The sequence below is a fragment of the Chlorocebus sabaeus genome, chromosome 11 (genome assembly GCF_047675955.1).
Source record: "Chlorocebus sabaeus isolate Y175 chromosome 11, mChlSab1.0.hap1, whole genome shotgun sequence".
Classification (NCBI taxonomy): Eukaryota; Metazoa; Chordata; class Mammalia; order Primates; family Cercopithecidae; genus Chlorocebus; species Chlorocebus sabaeus.
In genome coordinates, this window is record NC_132914.1 from 12,745,405 (window position 1) to 12,769,432 (window position 24,028).

A 24,028-nucleotide genomic window follows, 5' to 3' on the forward strand; every position below is an offset into this window, starting at 1 on the left:
TCATAGCTTGGCTATTTGTTCAGGACACCCCTACCCTCTTCCAGACCAACAGCTCATTGAGACACCTCCCCTCAAGATACCACTTGACTACTGCCACCAGTCGACATTTATTGATCAAGTACTGTGTCAGGCCTCTGCTAGGCCCTTTGAAATGCACTATCTCAATTAATCCTTACAACAACCCAAGAGGTAGACACGATTATTAGCTCATTTCAAAAGTGAGAAAACTGAGGCACAGAATAAGCAATTTGCCTAATTTCACTAGCTAATCAATTGCTGAGATGAGACTTAAACTCAGTTTGTCTCAAGAACGCCATGGTCTTATCCACTACGCCTTATTGCCTGGTACGGGCCTTTGTCGAACAAGTCTTCTCTCGTGGTACACTCCAGGTCAACTCTCTGTGTTCCAGCTGAGAGTCCTCTTTGCAGCCATGTGAATCCAGTGTCTTCCTCTCCCTAATCCTCTAGGGCACCTCTGCCCAGCTTTCGTCCACCTCCACCACCCCCACCCACTCCCCCTCCCCCCCACCACACACCTGGCCATTTCCCTCTGGAGCTGTTTCCTACTAGCTGGGCTCTCACCTCCCAGACACTTTTCCTTCCTTCAGACCAGCTTTGTCTCCTCTCTGTGCTGCTCAGTATGGAATAAACTCTATCTTTTTCCAATTCCCAATTTCTAAGGCAGGTTTTTTTTTTTTTTTTTAAATTTTACCATCTCTGCTTTGACCAGACACTTGGTACAACTTCAAACATTGTCGCCTGTGGTTTGGCTGCCTAACAAGGAGCTCTTGGCCCGCTTCGAAGCCAGCCTTCCTGAAGCCTGCCCTCACATTTAGCGCCCTTAATATAGACTCTGTCTACCACAGATCAGCGTGTACTGAGAAGATAGACGGGAATCAGGGAGGAGGCTATTTCATTGCCTGGTGGTGGAACCAATACTCAGTCTGGTGATATAAACTGAAAAATGCAAAAATGGGGAAGGCAAGGTGAGGAGTGAAGGCAGCTTCTCAGACTTGCTCGTGAGTTCGTAGTAAGGCATCTCCAACGAGAGTCTTGCAGAGGCCTCCTGGAGGGTCCCTTCCGCCCACAGTGATTGGGGCATAGGCTGGCTCAACCGTAAAGGCAAACAGGAAACTCTGCCAACAAACAAAAGGAAAAAGGAAGCTCTCAGATTCCTGTTCCAAGCAGCTTTCTGGGAAGGACTTTATCTTGGGGGAAAGTTTTACTGAAGGAAATTTGACCTGAAGTTGCAAGTTTCCTTTGTTAAGAAAAGCAAATAACATGAAAGGGGAGAAAAGCAACAAGATGAAAGATTGGTCCTCACAGATGCAGATCTAATCTCTGCTGTAATATAAACTGGAAGAACCTAGAACCCTGGGGAGGTGAGAGTGGCAGGCAGGGTGGGGTGACATGAGCAGAAACAACAGACAAGACGAGGCTGACCTCCCACAGGGGCAGCGAGGGCGCTGGCTGAGCACAGAAGAACAGGACAACATAAGGCTTCCCAGGGTAGGTTAGAGTCCTTCAGTATCAGGATGCAGTCTTTATAATCTCATGGGCCATGGCGAGTTCTGTGCTCTATGCATCTCAGAAATGAGATAATCAAAGCATATAAATAATACCAGCCAACTTTTTTAAAACACAGTCAACATTTTTAAACACATATTAAAATCTTCTTGAGCCCTTCGCACATATTAACTAATTTAAACCTCACGACAACCCTATGAAATACATAACCAATATGATCACTTCCCTTTATAGGGGCACAGAAAGGTTAACCACCTTGTTCAAGGCCATACAGTTTGTAAGGCTCAAAAGCAGGATTTGAACGCAGGCCATCTGGTACCAACGTCCCTCCTCTTAACCACCACATCTGACTGCAAAGCAGTCTCTAAAATTAATCAAGTGTGATATGGTTGGATGTTTTGTCCCCTCTAAATCTCATGTTGAAATGTGACCTCCCATGGTGGAGGTGGGGCCTAGTGGTAAGGACAGACCTCCCATGAATGGCTTGGTGCCCTCCTCGTGGTGAATTCTTGCTCTGAGGTAACAGGAGATCTGGTTCAGATCGTGAACCAGAGTGTGGCACCTCCCCGCTCTCTCTAGCTCCTTCTCTCACCACGCGATGCACTGGCTCCCCCTTCACCTTCCACCATAATCGAAAGCTTCCTGAGGCCTCACCAGAAGCAGATCCCGGCACTATGCTTCCTGTACGACCTGCAGAACTATGAGCCAAAATAAAACCTCTTTTCTTTATAAATCCCCCAATCTCAGGTATTCATTTATAGCAATGCCAAAACAGACTAACACAAGTGTATCTCCTTCTCTCTGTTCTTTAAGAATGTTGGCACCTCTTGGGATGGTGATAGAGGACAGCAGAAGGAAAACTGGGTTGGAATCCTAACTCTATGACAGAAGAAAGGGAGCTGGGACCTTGAACCTCATAAGGTGATTATAAGTAATGAGATAATACGCGTCTCTGGCACATAGTAGATGCTCAGTAAATCATTACACTAGCTCATATTCACTGATGTTTATCAAGGGCTAAGTATGTGCTAGGCCCTAGATATAAATCTCCTGAATTGAATTCAACCAGACTAGATCAATTTTACACTCCTTCATTTCAGGGCATGAGGAATGCTGAGGATCAGCCTCTCGGAGAAGTTCGCAAAACTTCAACTCAATTTGTGTAGTAGTTGTGCACAATTCAGGTGAGGTGCTCATATTTCCTCTTAGTCATATCTTAATAAATGAAATATATTCTATAGGTTACAATCATAAAACAACTTTCTCTCTTTCTTCTGTTATCCCTTCAAACCCTCTCTTTAAGAGGTTCTTTCTCTGCCCCTAGTTGAGATTTCAGACAGGGCTGGTGGCTTTCTGAGTCATTCCCGGACACATGGGTCATTTTCAATCACAAGCACAACCTCATTTTAGTATTTTAAGTAGCCAGGCTATGGTACTAATACAAACCCTGAGCTTTTATTTAAATTGGAGAGTCTCGCCTCTTACAGTAGGGCGAGACTGCAGATGGTGATTGTTTGCCAGTAGCCAGGCAGGGCTGCGTGGCCAACGTCCTCCCCATCTCCCCCACTGACCTTCCTCCCACACTCCCCAGCTGCCGCTTCTCAGCCATTCAGGATCAGACTCAGGGTAGCGGGGATTAGAGGAAAAGAGCAGCAGTCTTACACGATGGGGACGCTCAGGACCTGGTGCTGGTGCCTGCTGAGCCTGGCAGATATGCAAAGCTGACCCTTTTGTGAAAGGCACTGCAGGTTGTCATGGGAACCTCCAACTCAGTTAACCTAACACAAACGTGCCCGTATGTCCACTTTGCAGGGACAGTTCCAATGGAAGCCTGTTGCCTCAGCTATCTGGCAGTAGGCAGCTATTTGAGAAAGGATTCTTTCTCAAAAGTATCTCCAGTTAGGTGATAAGTTATGGAGCATCCTACTTAAAACAGATGAGGCTTCTCTGGAGGCACAAAGTTCAGCTTCCCCCAGAGATCTACTCCCACTGGTCACCGCGTCTGTCCAGGGGTGTCTCTGGACAGAGTCCCTTCAGGAAGGCCCCGGGCTGTCTGCCTCCCGCATGGCTCTATCTATATCCGTGGATAATGGATGCCTTTCCTCACCATTGTCTAGGAAACTGCAGCTTGCACCTACTGCAACTCACTCTCCCTCCCTCTCTTTTTTCAGTTCTTCCTGCTCAGGCCTATCTCACTGTCACTTCTCAGTCTTCATATTCCTCGCACTCCCAGCAGTATACGGAAGCCCCCTACAGCCCCTCTCACTTGGCTTACAGTGAGGGGACGTGTCCCTCACTCCTGTACTCTATGAGCCCTCTAACATCTGCCTCCAAAGGAATCTGCACTCTTGGATCTCTTTTTTTTTTTTTTTTTTGAGACCGCATCTCTTGCTCTGTTGCCCAGGCTGGAGTGCAGTGGCGCGATCATAGCTCACTGCAGCCTCAACCTCCTGGACTCAAGCAATCCTCCCACCTAAGCCTCCCAAGTAGCTGGGACTAATGTTTTATTTGTGGAGACAAGGGTCCCACTGTGTTATCGTGGCTGGTCTTGAACTCCTAAGTGCAGGTGATCCTCCCACCTTAGCCTCCCAAACTACTGGAATTACAGGCATGAGTCGCCACGCCCAGCCTCAACTCTCTAAAGGTTGGAGGTGGGTGGCTATTAGTCTTAGCGGGCCTGGTTTTACCATTTCTTGGCATGTCATGAATAACAGTTCAACTTCATATTCTTTATAATGTGGTATCACTTAATACCTATTGTAATATTTTCTGAGTTTAAGGATTCTGCCCATCTCCGAAACAACAGGAAGAGTTGAATTTAACATCAGATTATGTATGATTTAATAAAGAAAAGGGGAAAAAGTCCTCTCCAAAAGGTAGAGAAGGAAGATTCTCTTCTCTGTGTCTTCAGGGGGTTCACGGTGATATCCTTCAAAGCTGAAGGGCAGAAATCCAAGAACATGGCCATGCAGAGGAATCACTGTGTTCACCTCTATTTTTCCTATGGGTACCTGGAGAAGACTGCTGGGCATTCCCAGGCCACAGGTTGGCTCAGTAGCTTAACCAGGAACAATCTGTGAATCCTGACTTTTAGCTCCATGTCCTGCTCACTACACAACTCAAGCTCTGTGGAGTAGCGTGTCTGCAGAAACAAAGAAAAGCTTTTTAGAGTAATCGCACCTTTTCCCACAAGCTGTGTTTTCATAGGAGCTTTTTGCTTTTTTTTCCCAGCAGCAAGGTAAAGCAAGCAATTGAACTGACTTGTTCTCAGATCAATGCATCCATTGTGTGCTTCAGGGAGCAAAAGGGTGTTTTGTTGTTGTTGCTTTTTTCTCTCTTTCAATGTTGGTTTGGAGCAGAAATTAAACTTGGCCATGGGCTAAGAGGGAAAAGAACTGGATAGACAACTCTTTCTTTCTTTGGTTGGGATTTAGATTTCTGTAAAAATCCATAGGTTTATAAGTGAAATTGTTACTAAATACGTACCTACTGATACACATGTCCTCTTTCAAACACCCCTTCACCCTGCTCCTTTCCTCCTCACAGTAGCACCAGCTACACTCCAGAACGCTAGGACAACCTTTACTAAGGGGCTAAACTATTTGTGCCTGACATTGCTTGGTTATCTTGCCAGGAAAACAGATGCAAGGTCCTGAGGTACTATCTCAAACACTGGCAAAGAAAGGGAGATTGAAAAGTTCATGCTTACCATGAACAAAGTTTCAGATCAAAATTCTACAATGTCCTAATCTACTTACGAATTGGGGAAAGGAGTGGCACTATTTTTCCCTGTTTCTCCTCTGCTCACAGGTGGTTTCCACAGAGTCTATTCTCAGTTCTGGGCTAGTTTAACTGTAACTGGGGCCAAAACAGTTCAATAGGAAAGAACTGTTTTTTGTTTTTTGTTTTTTTCAGCAAATGATGCTAGAACAACTGGATAGCCACATGCAAAAGAATGGAGTTGGGTTCCTGTGTCAGTCAGCTTGGGCTGCCATCACAAAATACCAAAGACTCTGGGGCTTAAAGCATAGATGTTTATTGTCTAACAGTTCTGGAGGCTGGAAGTCCAAAATCAGGGGGCCAGCATTGTAGGGTTCCTGGCTTGCAGATGGCCACCTTCTCACTACATGCACACATGGCAGGGAGGGAGGGAGAGAGAGAGGCAGAGAGAGAGAGAAAGCTCTTTCCCTTCATACAGTGCCACAATCCTATCTGAATAGGGCTCCACCCTTGGGACCTCATCTAGCCTTAATTACCTCCTAAAGACCCTTTCTCCTGATATAGTCACACTGGGAGTTGTTAGGACTTCAACATGTGAATTTGGAGGAGATACAATTAAGTCCATAGTAGTTCCATCTTCACACTATACACAAAAAACTAATTCAAAATAGATCAGAGACCTACCTGTGAGAGCAAAAACTGTAACACTTTTAGAAGAAAATATAGGAGTAAATCTTCACGACCTTGGGTTAGACAAGGCCTTCTTAGAAATGACACCAAAAGTACAAATGAGAAAAGGAAAAAAAAATTAGATAAATCAGACTTCTAATTAAAAACTATTGTGCTTTAACGGACACCATCAAGAAAGTGAAAAGACACCTCCCACAATGAGAAAGAATATATGCACATCATATACCTGATAAGGGACTTGTATCTGGAATATATAAAGAACTCTCACAACCCAACAATAGAGAGACAAATAATTAAAACATAGGCAACGAATCTGAATAGACCTTTCTCCAAAAAACACATAAAAATGGCCAGTAAACACGTGAAAAGGTGTTCATCATTATTAACTATCAGAAAAATGTAACTCAAAACCACAATGAGAGATCATTTCACACCCACTAGACGACTATAATCAGAAGGAAAGATAATAACAAATGTTGGTAAAAATGTGCAGAAATTCAAATCTTCAATATGCCGCTGGCAGAATATGAAATAGTACAGCCACTTTGGAAAACAGTCTGGCAACTTCTTAAAAGGTTAAACCTAAAGTTATCATATGAACGAGCAGTTCCATTCCTGGATATATACTCAGGAGAAATGAAAACATATGTCCACACAAAAACTTCTATACAATGTTTATAGTAGCATTATTCATAAGAGTCAAAGACTAAAAGCAATCCAAATGTCTGTCAACTGATGAATAGACAAAAATGGTAAATCTATACAGTAGACTATGATTTGGCCATAAAAGGGAATGAAATACTGATACATGTTACAACAAAGATGAACCTAGAAAACACTATGCTAAGTCAAAGACGCCAGTCACAAATGTTACATATTGTATGACTCAATTTCTATGAATCAGAGTAGGCAAATCTATAGAGACAAGAAAGTAGATGAGCGAGTTGGCTCGCGTAGGGTGGGGTGGGAAGAAACGGGGAGTCACTGCTAATGGGCACAGGATGTCTTTGGGGGCTGATGAAAATGTCCTAAAAATGATGGTCATGATGGGTACATGGCTCTGGGAAAATGCTAAAAACAATTGCGTTGTACATTCTAAGTGGGTGTGAATGGTATGGTACGTGAATTATATCTCATCAATGTTGATAGATGTGTGTATGCATATATACACAACTGAAAAAATGACATTCCCCGAGATTTGAAACAGAAGCAAAATTAAGAGAAAACGTTGGGAGTTAGACCCAATTTTGGGCTTTCATTCACTTGGGAGGAAACATCGAAGTGTCTGAAAGCTAGAAATATTGAATTAGGGGAAAATATACTCACGAAAACCAAGCTGGAGTGTAGATTGTGTTAAGCTGAACAAAATAATAAGGCACTGTCTTGTTTAAAGGGGACAGAGCACTAGCATATGACTTTTACGACGCTTAGAATGCTTCCTGATAGGAAGGAAATGGAACCCACACAGACCAGCCACGTCTGCTTCCCTGGAAGTGACCCCATCTGTGACATGTGACCCCATCTGTGATATGTGAATAACACAACTCTTTCCCCAATTATAAAAATAACGTATTTAAGATAGTATAAAAATGCAGAGAATGGCGGGGGCGGGAATCATTTTATCTTGCCATGCAAAGACATATTTGACAGAGGTCCCTCCTCAGCACATTGTTCCCCATACTCAAGCTCATGCAATACTTACAATTTTGTACCTACATTTTACACTTTAAATCAACATTTTTCATTATCATTTCAAACTCTCATAAATATTACTTTCAGTCAGAAGAATAAACCATAGTTTAAGTATTTTCCTAAGCCAGGGCTTTTATCTTTTCAATCTTTCACTTTTTTTTAAACGTTGCAAAGCAAATTTTGAACATAGAGGCCAGGCATGGTGGCACATGCCTGTAATCCCTGCCCTTTGGGAGGCCGAGGCAGGCAGATTGCTTGAGCTCACGAGTTTGAGACCAGCCTGGGCAACAGGACAAGACCCTGTCTCTACTAAAAATAGAAAAAAATAGTCAGGCGTGGTGGTGCACACCTGTGGTCCCAGCTACTTGGGAGGCTAAGGTGAGAGGATCCCTTCAGCCTGGGAGGCAGAGGTTACAGTGAGCCGAGATCATCACATTGCACTCCAGCCTATGTGACAGAGCAAGATCTTGTCTCAAAAAAAAAAAAAGAAAAAAAACTTTTGAGCACAGATTTTTTTCATCAGATTCAATTATTTCTTTAACATATCAATAATTTTATAGTAAAAGGTATGAAACTGTTTAATGGTCTTCATAGTGCTAATCAAAAATGTTTTATTAAATTGGTACAAAAGTTATTACAGTTTTTGCCAGTATGGCAATTACTTTTGCACCAACCTAATACCAACTTATACATTAACAGCAGTGTGTGATACGCCCATTCACTATCAAACATGAGGACTCCTGTTCCCCTTCTAGAAAGAATCCTGAGGAAAGAATTCTCACTGCAGCATTATTTCAGAGAGCAAAAACTGAAGGAAAAATAAATAGCCATCAGGAATGGAAAAGTAAAATAGATCCCGATGAGTTATTTTTCAGTGATTAAAGATAAGCGGTTTCAAAGAAGATGAAAAAAAAAAAAGATTTTCAGCCTAAGCAATGTATGAGACCTCATCTCTACTAAAAATAAAAATTAAAAATTGTCCAGGGGTGATGGCGCACACCTGTGGCCCCAGCTACTTGGGAGGCTACTGGGAGTATCACTTGAGCTTGGGAGGTCGAGGCTGCAGTGAGTTACGATCATGCCACGGCACTCCAGCCTGGGTGACACAAGTTGAAAAGAAAATTCACAGATTCTCAAAGGAAGTGACTTGTATGCCAAACACCAAATTCCTTGTGAGCTCGTGTAATATAAAAAACACCAGCAGTGATTAAGTCTGGGTTGTGGGATCATGAGTGATTTTGTTTACTTATTTGCACTTTTCTCTATATTCCAATCTGCCTATACTGACAACTTATTACTTTCATAGTTTTTAAAAATCTTTGATGTTAAAAATTAGCCCATAAGTAAATTTGCTTTCAGAGACTATCCTGCGTAGAAAAGGTGGAAGGCAGAAATCCACAGGTGCACCTGAAAGGCGGTCAGGGGCCGGGTACAGTGACTCACGCCTGTAATCCCAGCACTTTGGGAGGCCAAGGTGGACAGATCACCTGGGGTCAGGAGTTCAAGACCTGCCTGGCCAACATGGCGAAACCCTGTCTCTACTAACAATACAAAAATTAGCCAGGCATGATGGTACGTGCCTGTAATCCCAGCTACTTGGGAGGTTGAGGCAGAAGAATCACTTGAACCCAGGAAGCAGAGATTGCAGTGAGTCAGTGAGCGACAGAGCAAGGCCCCATCAGAAAGAGAGAGAGAGAGGTGACAGAGAGAGAGAAGAAAGAAAGAGAGAGAGAGAGAGAGAGAGGAAGGAAGGAAGGAAGGAAGGAAGGAAGGAAGGAAGGAAGGAAGGAAGGAAGGAAGGAAGGGGAAGGAAGGAAGGAAGGGGAAGGAAGGAAGGAAGAAAGGCAGGCAGTGGGGCATGGGGAGTCTTGCAGCTCTGGCCTCTAGCTCCATCCATGCTGCCTTCTGGGTGTGCTTTGTGTCAAGGCCTTGACTGGATCTCATTCCTCATTGTTACAGGGAAATGGCAAGCTACCTCTATGCACTAATGATCCTGAGCCCATGTTCCTCAAGAGTGCCATCCCCGGGCTGCGCTGCAGTCGTCTAAGGTGCATTAACAGTTGATGCACATGAGGCAAGCATCCAAGAAAGGATTCTACATTTCCTGCCAAGCACAGGAGAAGGTGAACCTGGATCATGTTTGCACTTAGGAAGCTAAACATAATTTCAGCTTCAAGGAAACCCCCAGATTGCAAAATTCTGGAAAGAAAGCAAAATACATCTAATATTTCTGCCACCATCTCTGTGAGTTTTCTGCCACCATTCTCCACCATGACCTCTGACCTGTCTAGCAGCCTCCTGGATTTCACATGAGCAAAGCTAAAATGGGAGGAAAGAGGGCATATGAAAAAAAAAATTAGATTGACAGAAAACCCAGAGTCAATAGGACAGTCTAGACTCCTCAGCTTGTAAACTATTCATAATGACTCACTCAATAGTCAGGCATTGACAACAAACTGAATGACCACGGACCTAGAGCTACAATATTGGCAATGTTATCTTTAATTTGAAGAGCTCAAATTATGCTGGGAGGCATTTATAATCAGGTAAAGAAATCTTGCCCTGGATCAAAAATTAGTGTCAGTTGGTTCCCAAGGATGGGAATATGGTTGACCATATTCTTTTATTTCCCAGGTTATTGTCATAACATCTCTGTATAATTTTATATACCCATATGCACAAGTGGCCAGAAATCCCTTTCTAGCCAGGGACCCACAAGTTTCTGTTTAGCAGATTTATCCCAATGTATCTATCCTCAGTAATGCTGTATAAGAAACCATCTAAAAACCCAGTGGCTTAAAACAACAAGGATTTCATTGGGTATGGTGGCTCATGCCTGTAATCCCAGCACTTTGGGAGGCCAAGGCGGGCGGATCACCTGAGGTCTGTAGTTCAAGACCAGCCTGACCAACATGGAGAAACTCCATCTCTACTAAAAATACAAAATTAGCTGGGCATATGGTGGCGCATGCCTGTAGTACCAGTTGCTCGAGAGCTGAGGCAGGAGAATCACTTGAACCCAGGAGGCAGAGGTTGCAGTGAGCTGAGATCATGCCATCGCACTCCAGCCTGGGCAACAAGAGTGAAACTCCGTCTCAAAAAAAAAAAAAAAAAAAAAAAAAAAAAACCCACAAGAATTCAGTCTCACATCTGCAGGTCTGCAAGACTGACTGTGGTTCAGTGGCTCTAGGCTGAGCAAGGCTACAGTTCAGCTGTGCTTAACTCCAACCTGTCCTTAGCTCCAGCCTATAGGTTGAGCTGTAGGCAAGTGTGTTCATTCTGGGCCTAAGCTGAGTGGGTAACAGCTGCCTGGGGAAAGTTCTTCCCGTCATGGATCACTGAGATACAAAAAGATCAAGTGCACAGGCTGTTTTCAAGCCTCTGCCATCACATCTACCAATATACTTTTTGACCAAACCCAAAGTTAAGGGGCAAGAGGGACACTCCTCCCACCATGAGGTCACAGCAAGGGTGTTGAGGAATAATTCTCTTTGAGTGCTGTGACGAACTGAGAATAGCAATTCCATTATCCACTGTGATGGTTAAATCTCCACTGGTTAAATCTTGACCAGTTCCTCTTCTGACTACTTCTGATTTTCTCCTTTCGCTTTCCAGACCACATGCACGACTCCTGCAGGTGAGCCAGAATGCCAAGAAGACAGCATTATAAGCCTCAATGGAGAAAGAACAAGTTTTCTTTTTGGAAAGTTTCTCCCAACCTGCCATGTGTCAAGACATCACCATTAATTGGAAGGGGACATGATTATGCAAAATAACTGAGTATAAAGAACTCAGAGGCAAAAAGGGAGTGAGGGGAGGAAAGAGATGTAGCTGTTTGAACTATACATGAAGTTTAAATTCATTTCAACCAAAACATACCTAACACAGGATGTTCTCCTGACCCTCTTTATCTTATGTTCACTATTTTATTACAGAGGCAATAAATGCTTATTGGTTATGGGGATGAATCAATCTAGCGAGTAGAAAACACAACCATATAAAACCCCATCACCCCTGATTAGCTGCCATTCAAATCCTTTATACACGGGTTATTTTGGGACTTGGAAATCAGGGTACTGCTACCTAAACAGTGTCATGAAAATCTTAAGGCTCTGAGTCTAGGCCATTTGAACACCAGAAATTCTTGTTCTCATCTCTCAACTACAAATGCCTACGTGAGTTCTCTCTTACAGATTTTTTCAAATTTATAGTATATGCAATTTATTGATTTATTTATTTTGCAAAAATGGGGTCATCTGTCACATACCGCTTTTCACATTAGAACAATTTTCCTTATCAACAAAGATATGTCTATATCATCATTTTAAATTCTGCCTTATATTTCATTTATAAATTACCATAAATTACTTAACCAACACCCCATTGATGGAAGTTTAGGTTATTTCCAGTTTTTCAGAATTACTTTCTGCATGCATAATAACTCACGTCACTTCATATACAAACTGAGGCATTTATTTTCATTTTCAGATCTAAGAAATCTAAGCAGTGCCTTATTGACAATAAATAGAACCACCCTTGTGGTGTTAAAATGTGGGCAGCAAGAAAGGAAATAGTGTGGTTGGGTGGAGATTAGTCATTTTTGAAAGAGCACGTATGTACATTTTGCATGTTGGTGACAATTCACTCAAAATTTTAAAGAACCCAGCTTAAGTTTTGAATCAGCCTTAAGCACTCCGAACTTCAGATGCTCATCTCAGCCTCTTAAGTCTGCCAACCAAGCTGGAGACAAAACAAGATCTGGCTCCCTGGTGGCCGCCTGGGAATCCTGCCCTTGGCATCATTTCTGGAAGGGCAAAGGAATCCTATGGACTCCTGTATCACTAAGCTAGAAATGCCACCCAGCTCCTCAGCCCATCTCTATCACCATGGCAGGGGGGAGGGGCCTAGGCATTATCAGAATGGGTCAGGACTAGCTCAGATCCAATGTCAAGCTGGCTGACTGTAAACTAAGCCAGGCTTTCAAGGGAAGGCTTTTGAAGGAAATAAGCCAACAAAACAGCATCAGAAACTGAGGAACCATTCCTTCTCCAACTCTACTCCCCAAGAGATACCAAGGTCACACAGGATACAGCAGTTGTTGAAATTATTACTGCTATGGAACGGAGCTTTTTTTGGCACCAGAAGAAGTTATTCTCTTCTGTCAACCCTCTTTTCCTTTCCCTTGGATTTTCAATCCTTCCCATAGAAAATCAAGATTGTCCAGCAAAGAACATGCTTACCCAAAAGACCACAGTGCCATTCAAAATGAAGAAAGTCCAACTCTACCATATATATAACCTTCTATCAATCCTCTGACCTTCTGACTTCATAATATATCTTTCCAAGATAATAGATGCATGGCATGTTAAAGCCTAGGAGGACCATGGAGATTGTGTCAATATCTTCATCCTTCAGTGAGTAGATGGGGACCTCAGAGAGGATGAGCAACCTGCCCATGGCCCCACAGAATTGGTGGCAGAGCCCAAGACTGTTGGCCCCCAACCACACTGTCCAGACTTCAAAAGCTGATCCTCTTGCCAATGGCCCACACTAGTAACAGCCTTTTTGCCTGAATGTCTCTCAGGGATGTCATGAAGACTAATTACTGTCTAGCTATATGGTTCTTTAGTCCTCTGGATAAACTTGCTGTATGTTATTGCACCTGGCAGGCCCCCATAGAAACTAAAGCTGGAATGAAATGAAGGAGCTCAACTAGGTTAAAACCATTGACAGAACACTCATCCCCCATCCTTTGGTCTCTAGACAACCTAGCAGGTAAATGTGAGGCATTAGACAGAGTTAAGCCTTCTACATCAGTTAAGCTAAAAGAACAGTTTATTTCATACCCCTAAACTTCACAGGAATAGAACACAAGCTACAAGGCAGTAAGAACAAAGGAACAGACTAGATACATTTATTTTTCAGAAATTTTAAGCCATGGAAGAACAAAAAAAATTTTCTTCAAAGAAAATTTAGGGGCAGGGGATTGAAATACATGCAAAGCTTATTTTTAGTGCCCTTTACAGATATAAAGTCATGCTGTTCGTTTAGGAACAAAAAAATGCATTATGTATAACTTGTTTCACTCATAAAATTACCATGTTTTGTATATTGATATATTTAGACATTGGGAGATCTGAAAAAAGCGTTTTTATGATTTCTTTCCTGGTTATTTTCTTGGGCGAAAGGGAGGTTTTTAAAAAAAAAAAAAAAAAGTCCTCAGTGGAAAAACTTTTCAGAATTTTGAGAAAATTTACAGATTTTAGAGGATTTTTACTTTTCCCAAAATGACTAAGTCATCAAGTTCTCAAGTCATTGAACTCTAATGCATTCAACCAATGTCCTCTACCTGTCAAGAGATGAGCACGAACACGAACCTGCAAGCTGAAAACTAAACCGGGTTCAGTCATGGTGACCTACTGTGGAACTTTCAAAATCCACTGTAGAAGTTCCACAGATTTGAAATTCACTTTGCCCTCCAAGGCAGATCTTTTCTGTTCTTCCCACTGTAGCACTACTTAAAGCCCATTTCTAGAAATGAACTGGGAGAGGTCATAAGTCATTTAGTTTAGACCCTACATGAGCACAAATCCAGTCTATATGAGGTCTACAAATGGTCAACTATCCCTTGCTTCTCTGCAGTCAATGGTCTAAGGCCTAATTGACATGTTTTACCATATACATTTATGAATGTGTGATGATCTGATCCATTTCTGTCTTCCTCACTAGACTGCAGATGCTATCAGGGCAAGAACCAAATCTTCTCTGCTGACTACTTTGTCCTGAATGCCTACCAGCAATGGGAACAGAGCAGTAAATCTACGCTCATACCTTCTGAGATAGCTCTTAATGATAGAATTCCTCTCTGTGTATTGAACTTCTATTACTTTCCCTATAACTTCTATGTACTGGGTGGATTCTGCCCTTCTGGTCCATCTAGATCTTTCACAAGACAGCCCTTCAGATATGTGAAACATTATGTCATCCTCCACTCTTCTCTCCTCTAGGCGAAATATCCTCAGTTTCTTCAGCTTCTCCTCTAGGCTAAATATCCTCAGCTGTCCCACATGTGGTGTGATTTTTCAGTTCCTTCATTACCTTGGATGCCCTTCTCAGAAGACATCACTGCTCTGGTTCTATAAACCCACACGGCTAACATGGAAGGGGAACAGTTTCTGGAATGTAAGGTTATTGACATATTAAGTGCTCTCCCCCAAAAATGGTTCCAAAGTCTGGGACTAAACCGGAACCCTGTAACACTCTTCGCCAAAAACTGATTGATGACCAAGTCACCTTCTACAGTTACGTAAGGCATTTAGAAAGATACAAGTAACAGATAGAGGAGTGACTCGTGACCAAGACTGCTAGTTGTCCGCTAAGATACATTCTCTCCTTCCTCTATGGCAATAGAACCCCTAATTTTTAGCTGGACATGTAGCTGGCTGCAGTAAAGGCAATGTTTCCCAACCTGTCTTGTAGCTAAGCGTGGCCATGTGAAAAAGTTTTTGTTAATGGAATGAGTTAGGAGGGTACTACGCAGACTTTGAGAACTTTCCCTAAGAGACAGCACACCTGCACCCTTGGCACAGCTGCTCTATATTTCTTCCATTCTTTTCCCTCGAATGCCATCATCTGAGACCATGAGCCCAAAGTCACACACACATCAAGGAGTGTCCTAGACCAATACTTTTTTTTTTTTTTGGTCTGAAAAAGAAATAAACTGCTATCATGTTCAAACCATTACCCTGGGTTTCTGTTGTTGTTGTTTTTGTCACAGCCAAAACTAATCCTGATAGTCTATTGCTCTGTCTTCAACCTTATTCAAGTAGTTTTGTAACTGAAGCAGCACATGGTGTAATTAAACACGAACCCGCAAGCTGATAACTTTCCCAGTGTCGGCTACCCTGCCAAGGATGAGGGTGGCAAGCTTAGGGTCTGGCATCAGAGAGCATGGCTGCGGCTCTAACTGAAAAGAGCTTCCAAGAGCTGATTCTCTTCCCAGTAAAAAAAAAAAAAAAAGAAAAAAGAAAAAAAGAAAAAAAGGGGAGGTGATGCCACCATACAAGAGGAAGGCATAGGTATTATTTTGCAAAAGAGGATAGACTATTTTTCTTCTTCTCCCTTCATTACATTTTTGAGATCTAATGGCTAATTTCAAAATTGCTTAATGAGTGAAAAGGACAGCCCTCAGACAGAGTAGACCAACCCATGGACCCTAGGAAACCTGCAGAGACCCTCACATGGAGGTGAGCGGCAGGAACACCGCCTGGGGCGGGGGAAAGACAAGTCTAGAAGTCTAGAAGACTTCACCTTCACAGGTAGGGGTGATAGGCTCCCCAAAGCCTGGAATTTCTGCTCCCATGTGACATTTCCTGATTTAATATCAGTCATTTGCCAGTTCTTGCTGAAATCAAACTTCTGTTACAAAAAACTTAGAAATGGTCAAAGTACTAAGAAGAGGCAGGTTGTGGTAGCTCCGTATTTTCAAATATTCCCAGGCATTACGTTTCTGCTTAGAATGTAGAAAGTCACAAGAGACCATGGTTCTCCCCTAACATTGAGAACAAGCTAAATAAGCTATGAATCACGTTCTAAAACTCATCACAAAGAGCTGAGGACACAAAGAAATGAAAACAAAGTAAATTCCAGAAAGTAATAAACACTTTCTAGGAGAGGAGAGACCCATGGCTGCTTTCATCCCTGACAGAGTGAAGAGGAGAAATCAGCCAGAGACAGAGATAAGGAGAAACCAGCTAAACTTTTAATAAAAGTTAATTATTACAAGCGTGAAGCTAGGCACGGTGGCTCACGCTTGTAATTCCATCATCTTGGGAGGCCAAGGCGGACTGATCACTTGAGCTCAGGAGTTCAAGACCAGCCTGGGCAACATGATGAAACTCCATCTCTACTATAAATACAAAAATTAGCCAGGCGTGGTGGCAGGCACCTGTAGTCTCAGCTACTCAGGAGGCTCAGGTGGGAAGACTGCTTAAGTCCGGGAGGTTGAGGCTGCGGTGAGCTAAGATTGCACCACTGCACTCCAGCCTGGGTCACAGAGTCAGACCTTCTCTCAAAGAAAAAGCAAATTTATTAGAAACTTTTTCCTAGAATGCTTTTATCTTAGACCATGGCCAACTATTAATAGAACACCAAGCAGTTCCAGCCTCAGAGCAAGTCGGCACCTACCCACCTCTTCTCCACAGGCCTTCACTAGTGCATGGGACTACTAGACAAAAGGCTGGAGGCAAAGCAAAAGACCTAAGAGAGTGCCGCACACCCCTTGAAATCTCTTGAAAAAAATGCATTTTCCATACATATCACTTAACCAAATAACTGAGCACCGTATTTCATCATATTTAAGACACTATCAATTATAAGACGCACCATTATTTTAAGACCCCTACATGTAACGAATGTATTACGGATAGTAATGTGCAACATGTGAATGACTCACACTGTCCTCTCCTTACCTAGAAATCTGAGATTTGCTTATTTCTCCTGCCTTAGGTCGCAGTGTTTCAAATGCAACCATGCAGTGTCATAATGTAATCCTTCTGAAGACATTTCTGATCCCAGTTAAATTCAACATTTGTACTTCTAACGATGAGCATAATCCAAGTGAAGTGCAGATATTGTGCCAAGCTTTGAAGAAACTCACACACAAGCAAACAATGACTACGTCTGACTGCTGCTTGGCCCACAATGTTTGTGAGACACCACTGCTGGTAAAAGACTTCCCAATTTCAGAGGTTAATATGGGCCAAAAATGGGCACTTTCAAATCACCACAATAAGAACAATAAATTTTCCTCCTGAGCAGTACTATCTGTGACTCCTCTGTTACTTGTGTATTTCCAAACGTCTTTTCCTTTTTCTTTCTCTTCCTTTCTTCTCATCAGTATGTCTATTCAGAGTTCTCTTCTTCAGTGGTGATACTAGATTTTTTTAATTGACAGATAAAGTTGTATGTATTGATCATCTACATGATAGTCTGATGGACATGTATTTCAAGCTGAGCATGGTGGCTTACACCTATAATCCCAGCACTTTGAGAGGCTGAGACAGGAATTTGCTTGAGGCCAGGAGTTTCAGATCAGCCTTGGCGAGATAATGAGAACTCATCTCTACAACAAAACAAAAAAATTTTTAAAATTAGCTGAGCGTGGTGGCACGTGCCTGTGGTCCCAGCTACTTGGGAGGCTGGGATGGGAGGATTGCTTAAGTCTAGGAGATCAAGGCTGCAGTGAGCCGTGATGACACCACTGCATACACCAGCCTGGGCAACAGAGTGAGACCCCCTCCCTAAAAAAAACAAAAAAATTGCATCTCCTCATATTCTTCACAGAGTCATGACTTTTGTGATGAGAACACCTAACATCTACTCTCTTGGCATCAGAGGTGATATTTTAAAATAAGGAATGAAGTGTGTGTAGAAGATAGTCAGGAGGGATATCCCCCAAATACAAATATTATCTGTGGGTGGTTAGCTATGAGTGGTAGGATAATGGGTGATTTTTATTTTCTTCTCTTGGTTTATTATATTTTATAATTTTCTATAAAAACTATTATTACTTGGGTAAGTTCTAAAGGTTTAAAAGAAATAAGCCTAATACAAAATGTTTTAAAATATCGTTTGAAAAAAGACAAAGGTAAACAAAATCAAAATACGAATGATAGCTGGGATAAATATCTACAATATGAAATGACCAACATCCAACTCAATACAACAGAACGGGCAACTCACTCAAGAAGGAAGACACATGGCCAATAAATGTATGAAAAGATACTCATCCAAATTAAAGCAACAAAGAGAGGCCATTTCTTTTCACTCCTCAGGTTGGCAAAAAAAACAATGTTTAAATTAAAAACCTATAGCATTCTGTGCTAGCAAGCATGAGAAGAAGCGAGTGCTCTCACACACTGCTAATGGAATGGGTATTGCTACATTCTTTTTTGGAAATCTGGATGGCAACAGCTACTAAAAATTGAAAAACAAACAGCCTTTAACCCAGCAACCCCACCTCTAGGACTCGGTGCTATGGAAATGAAAGTACCACATATTTTCAAGTGAATTTTTAATTTTAGAATAGTTTTAAATTTACAGACAACTTATAAAAATAGTACAGGGAATTTGCATACATCCCACACCCAGTTTTTCCTACAAACATCTTACATTAGTGTGGTACACTTGTCACAGCTAATGAACCAATATTGATATATTATTAACTAAAGTCCGTATTTTGTACAGATGTCCTTAGTTTTCACCTACATCCTTTTAATATTTCAGGATCCCATCCAAGGTACCACATAATATTTGATCATCCTGCCTTCTAAGGCAGCGGTCCCCAACATTTCTGGCACCAGGAACCAGTTTCGTGGAAGACAATTTTTCCACAGACATGAGGGGCAGGCAGAGGAATGGATGGTTTCCAGATGAAATCATTCCATCTCAGATCATCAGGCGTTAGTCAGATTCTCATAAGGAGCTCACAACCTGGATCCCTCGCATCCGTAACCGTAGTTCACGTTAGAGCTTGCCTCCTATGAGAATCCAGTGCTGTCACCAATCTGACAGGAGGCAGAGCTAGGGCGGTAACACGCTCGCCCACCTCACACCTCCTGCTGTATGGCCGGGTTCCTAATAGGCCACAGACCAGTACCAGTCCACCGCTTGGGAGTTGGGGATCCCTGATCTTTTTTTCTTTTTCTTTTCCTGTTTTTTTTTTTTTTTTTTTTTTTGAGACAGGGTCTCACTCTGTGGCCCAGGCTGGAGTGCCGTGGTGCATTCACAGTTCACTACAGCCTCAGCTTCCTAGGTCAAACAATCCACTCACCGGGGCCACCCAGAGTGCTGGGATGACAGGTGTGGGTCACCATGCCCAGCCAGGGACCCCTGTTCTAAGGCTCTTCTACACTGTGACAGTTTCTCAGACTTTCCTTGTTTGGTTTTTTTCTATCTAATTGACAGATAATAATCGTACCTCTTCATGGGGTTCGTAGTGATGTCTTGATATATATAATGTATAGTGATCAGATCAGGGTAATTAGCAATTCCATCATCTCAAATATTTATTACTTCTTTGGGCTAGGAACATTAATATCCTCCTCCTATTTGAAACTATATATTATTGTTACCTACAGTCATCTTACAGTCACGTAGAACACTAGAACTTAATCCCTCTACCTAGTTGTAATTTTGTAACAAATCTCTCCATATCCTCCCCTTCCCCTTAGCCTTCCCAGCCTCTAGCATTCTCTGTTCTCTTTTTTACTTCTACAAGATCAATTTATTTTAGCTTCCACATAAGACTGAGAAATGCAGTTTTTAACTCTGTTCCTGGTATATTTCACTTAACATCATGTCCTCCAGTTCCACCCATGTGGAATCTACCATGAATGACAGGATTTCATTCTTTTCAATGGCTGAATAGTATTCCATTATGTATATAGACCACTTTTTCTTTATCCATTCATCTAGGTTGATTCCATATATTGGCTATTGTGAATAGTGCTGCAATAAATATGGGACTGCAGATGTCTCTTCAACATAATGATTTCCCTTCCTTTGGGTAAATGCCCAGCAGTGGGATTGCTGGATCGTATGGCAGTTCTATTTTTAGTTCTTTGAGGAACTTCCATACTGTTTTCCATAGTAGCCATGCCAGCTTACATTCCTACCAACAGTGAATAGGAGTTCCCTTTTCTCTGCATCCTTACCAGCATTTGTTATTTGTTTGTCTTTTTGATAATGCCGTCCTAAGTGGGATGTGATGATACCTTATTGTGGTTTTGATTTGTATTTCCCTGATGATTAGAGACGTTGAACATTTTTTCATATGTTTGTTGGCATTTGTATGTCTTATTTTGAGAAATGTCTGTTCAGGTCATTTACCCATTTTTCAATGGAACTGTTTGCTTTTCTGCTGTTGAGAAGTTTGAGCTCCTCGTATATTCTGGATATTGGTCCCCCATTGGATGAGTACTTTGCAAACATTTTGTCCTATTCTGTAGGCTGTCTTTTCACTCTGTTGATTGTTTCTGTTGCTGTGCAGAGGCTTAGTAGTTTGATATAATCCTATTTATTTATTTTTTTGTTTTATTGCCTGGAAAACCCTAGTTTTGAATGATACAAGAATATTTACTGCAGCATTATATCTAGAGGCAAAAACTGGAAACTTCTTAAAATCCATTAAATGAAGATTAAATAAATTTGGGAACACCAGGCCAGGTGCAGTGGCTCACGCCGGTAATCCCAGCACTTTGGGAGGCCGAGGCAGGCAGATCACGAGGTCAGGAGATCAAGACCATCCTGGTTAACACGGCGAAACCCCATCTCTACTAAAACTACAAAAAATTAGCCTGGTGTGGTGGCGGATGCCTGTAGTCCCAGCTACTCTGGAGGCTGAGGCAGGAGAATGGCGTGAACCCGGGAGGTGGAGCTTGCAGTGAGCCGAGATTGCGCCACTGCACTCCAGCCTGGGTGACAGAGGGAGACTCGGTCTCAAAAAAAAAAAAAAAAAAAAAAGGAATTGATGAAATGATGAGAAAGATGCTTAATTTTTTTACTTCTTTCTTCATATTATTTTACTAGTGATAAAGAACATCTGTGAATTCTCTAATTTTGGAAACGTAATTTAATAGAAGATTTTTTTTAAACTGAAGAATATATGCTGTGCATCCTATCTTTCTGGAGTGGCGCAGATTCAAGATTTGGTATTCTCCAGGTGACAGAATGAATTGATTTTCTGCTTAGATTAGTTAAGCCAATAAGTTTCCTTGGGTAGTCTGATTCTTTGCCTGATCTTTTGATATATTAACTTTTTTTTTTTGGGGGGGAGACAGAGTCTTACCTTGTCACCCAGGCTGGAAAACAGTGGTGTAATCTTGGCTCACTGCAACTTCTGCCTCCTAGGTTCGAGCAATTCTCCTGCCTCAGCCGCCCCAGTAGCTGAGATTACAGGCACATGCCACCACACCTGGCTGTATTTTTAGTAGAAATGGGGTTTTAGCATTTTGGCCAGGCTGGTCTCGAACTCCTGACCTCAGGTGATCTGCCCACCTCAGCCTCCCAAAGTGCTGGGATTACAGACGTGAGCTGCCATGCCTGACTATGATATATGAATATTTTTACATTTTTATTTCTTGAAAAATGTTCTAGTGTAGTCATTCTACCATGGGGCTAACTGGACACATCTCTGACCAAACTATGCCATGCCATCATATGCACCCCAATAATTCCAGGAAGGATGTTGTGTGGTTAAGTGAGAAGGAGTTGTCAATCCTTGGCAAGAAGGAAGGTAATGTTCCCAAAAGTGAATATAAGATGAAGATTTGAAGGCTGTTCCAATGAGATCTCTTTGGTTCCTTCCATTCTAGCCCAGTCTCCTTGCTTCCATCAGCCACCACTGCAGTTCAGTCCGGCCGAACAGCTGTACAATTGAGAGGGATTTAAAGTGTCCCCCAAGTTTGCCTCCTGCACTGCCCCCAGAGTTCTGCTGAAGATATGTCCATGCCAGCACGGGGGTCCCTTAGTGAGAAAGGCCCTCACAGCCACCACAACCATCCAGTGGGGCTTGGCAGTCAAGAACCTAATTAAAAGATGACCTGTCAAGAGAAACTCTCGTTGAAGTCTGCCCTGTCTTTACATGAAAAATATGTGTCTCTGTTATAACAGTGGTCAAGCCTCTCTCAAAACTATGAGACCCTGGGAGAAAACAGTGACATTCTTCTATTTGTTCTTTTCCCGAGAATAGGGAGCAAAAAATTACTTTCCTCTGCTTTTTAGTAATTACCAAATCGAATGGCCTGAAGCTTTCTTATTATCTTACCAGAAAGCAGATCCCTTGCCAGATTCCTAGTTGATAAAGTCATCGCCAGACACTGTATTGTGGCCCCTATGCTTTCATCTGGGGACATAGACTGGAAGGGAAAAAAGGCGCAGGCTTTTACTGGTCTGGGAATGGTCAGATGCTAAAATTGGGATCTGTGATGAGCTACCAAGCGTCCGCTGGGAGGCAAGATGATTTGAACACGAATTATTCTTGTGTGCCTGATAGTTCAGGAAGACCCATGAGCCCATATTTCTCCCCATGCTTCCACCGCACATATAAAATTGCTGCTTATACCAACCCTCTCCTCCAGGCAACTGTGTACCCAACAGAGGGGCAGGACTTTGGAGTTCATCAGCTTCCAACAAATTTTCAGGGAAGAGCCCAGTACATTCTCTTCTACCCACGTGTTCTGAACTTACCACAGACAAGAAAGTGGGAGAATCTCAGAGAACAAGGGCCTAAAACTAGTGGCTACTGAGGTTACAGATAGAGTGGACAATTACATGTGCCTCCCTAACATCCATTCTACCTTCTTTTGCCTACAGCTAAAGATTTTTGTTTCAGGAGTATATCAGTCAGCGTTGTCCAAGAAAACTGAGTGGGCACACACACACACACAGAGAGAGAGACACAGAGAGAGAGAGAGAGAGAGAGAGAGAGAGAGAGAGAGAGAGAGAGAGAGATTTATTATGGGAATTAGCGCACATGATTATGAAGCTGAGAAGTCCCACCATCTGCTGTCTGCAAGCTGGAGAAGCAGGAAAGCCAACGGTAATTCAGTCTGAGGCCAGAGGCCTGAGAACGTTGTGGGGACTGCTGGTGTAACTCCTAGAGTCCAAAGGCCTGAGAACCAGGAGCTCCAGTGTCCAAAGGCGGAAGAAAACAGAAGTCCCAGCTCAAGGGGAGAGAGTGAATTTGCCCTTATCTTCCTTTTTGTTTTATCAGAACTCTCAAACAGATGAGACGATGCCTGCCCACACTGGTGAAGATTATCTTCTTCACTCAGTCTACTGATTCAAGCACTCATCTCTTTTTGGAAACACCCTCCCAGACACACCCAGAAATAATGCGTTGCAAGCTATCTGGGCATCCCTTAGCTCAGTCAAGTTGACACCTAAAATTAGCCATCACAAGAATCTAACTCTCCTTCTCTCAGCCAAAGCACTGCATTCTCTGCAATAATCCCAGTAGCACCCATAATACAATGCAATAGCACCAATGAGATGAAATGGAACGTCTGCTGGGACTTCTGGAAAAGTGACCTGATATGTTTTCCCCTGAGACTTGAAGGTGAGAAGAGGTGAGCATGGAGTTGTGCAGCCATTGTGACCCCAAAGGAAGAGACTCAGAGCATAAGGCCAAGATGAAGGTCCAGGGTCATGACATACATAGAAAGGGGGCGTGATGGCAGCACCGTGAAAACAAGCAGCCCGCCAGGCCCAGAGCATCACATGAATAATAAATTCTCTTTTTCCCTAAACTATTTGGGGTAGGACTGCTTTTGTCGGGTGCTAAAGAAAGCATCCTGTCTGATAAGACATGATATGGCAAAAAGAACCACAGGTCAGA

At 42.5% G+C, this 24,028-nt stretch overlaps 1 long non-coding RNA gene across 1 annotated transcript in view; it reads right to left on the minus strand.

Annotated features, from left to right (window-relative positions):
* Positions 1 to 548: 548 nt before the first annotated feature.
* The window catches only part of LOC119621306 (uncharacterized), a 63,767-nt gene continuing 40,287 nt past the window's right edge, over positions 549 to 24,028 (minus strand). Inside the window, exon 4 of the long non-coding RNA XR_012094643.1 lies at positions 549 to 1,136. This is a non-coding gene — a long non-coding RNA (uncharacterized lncRNA). The remainder of the gene's footprint in view (positions 1,137 to 24,028) is intronic.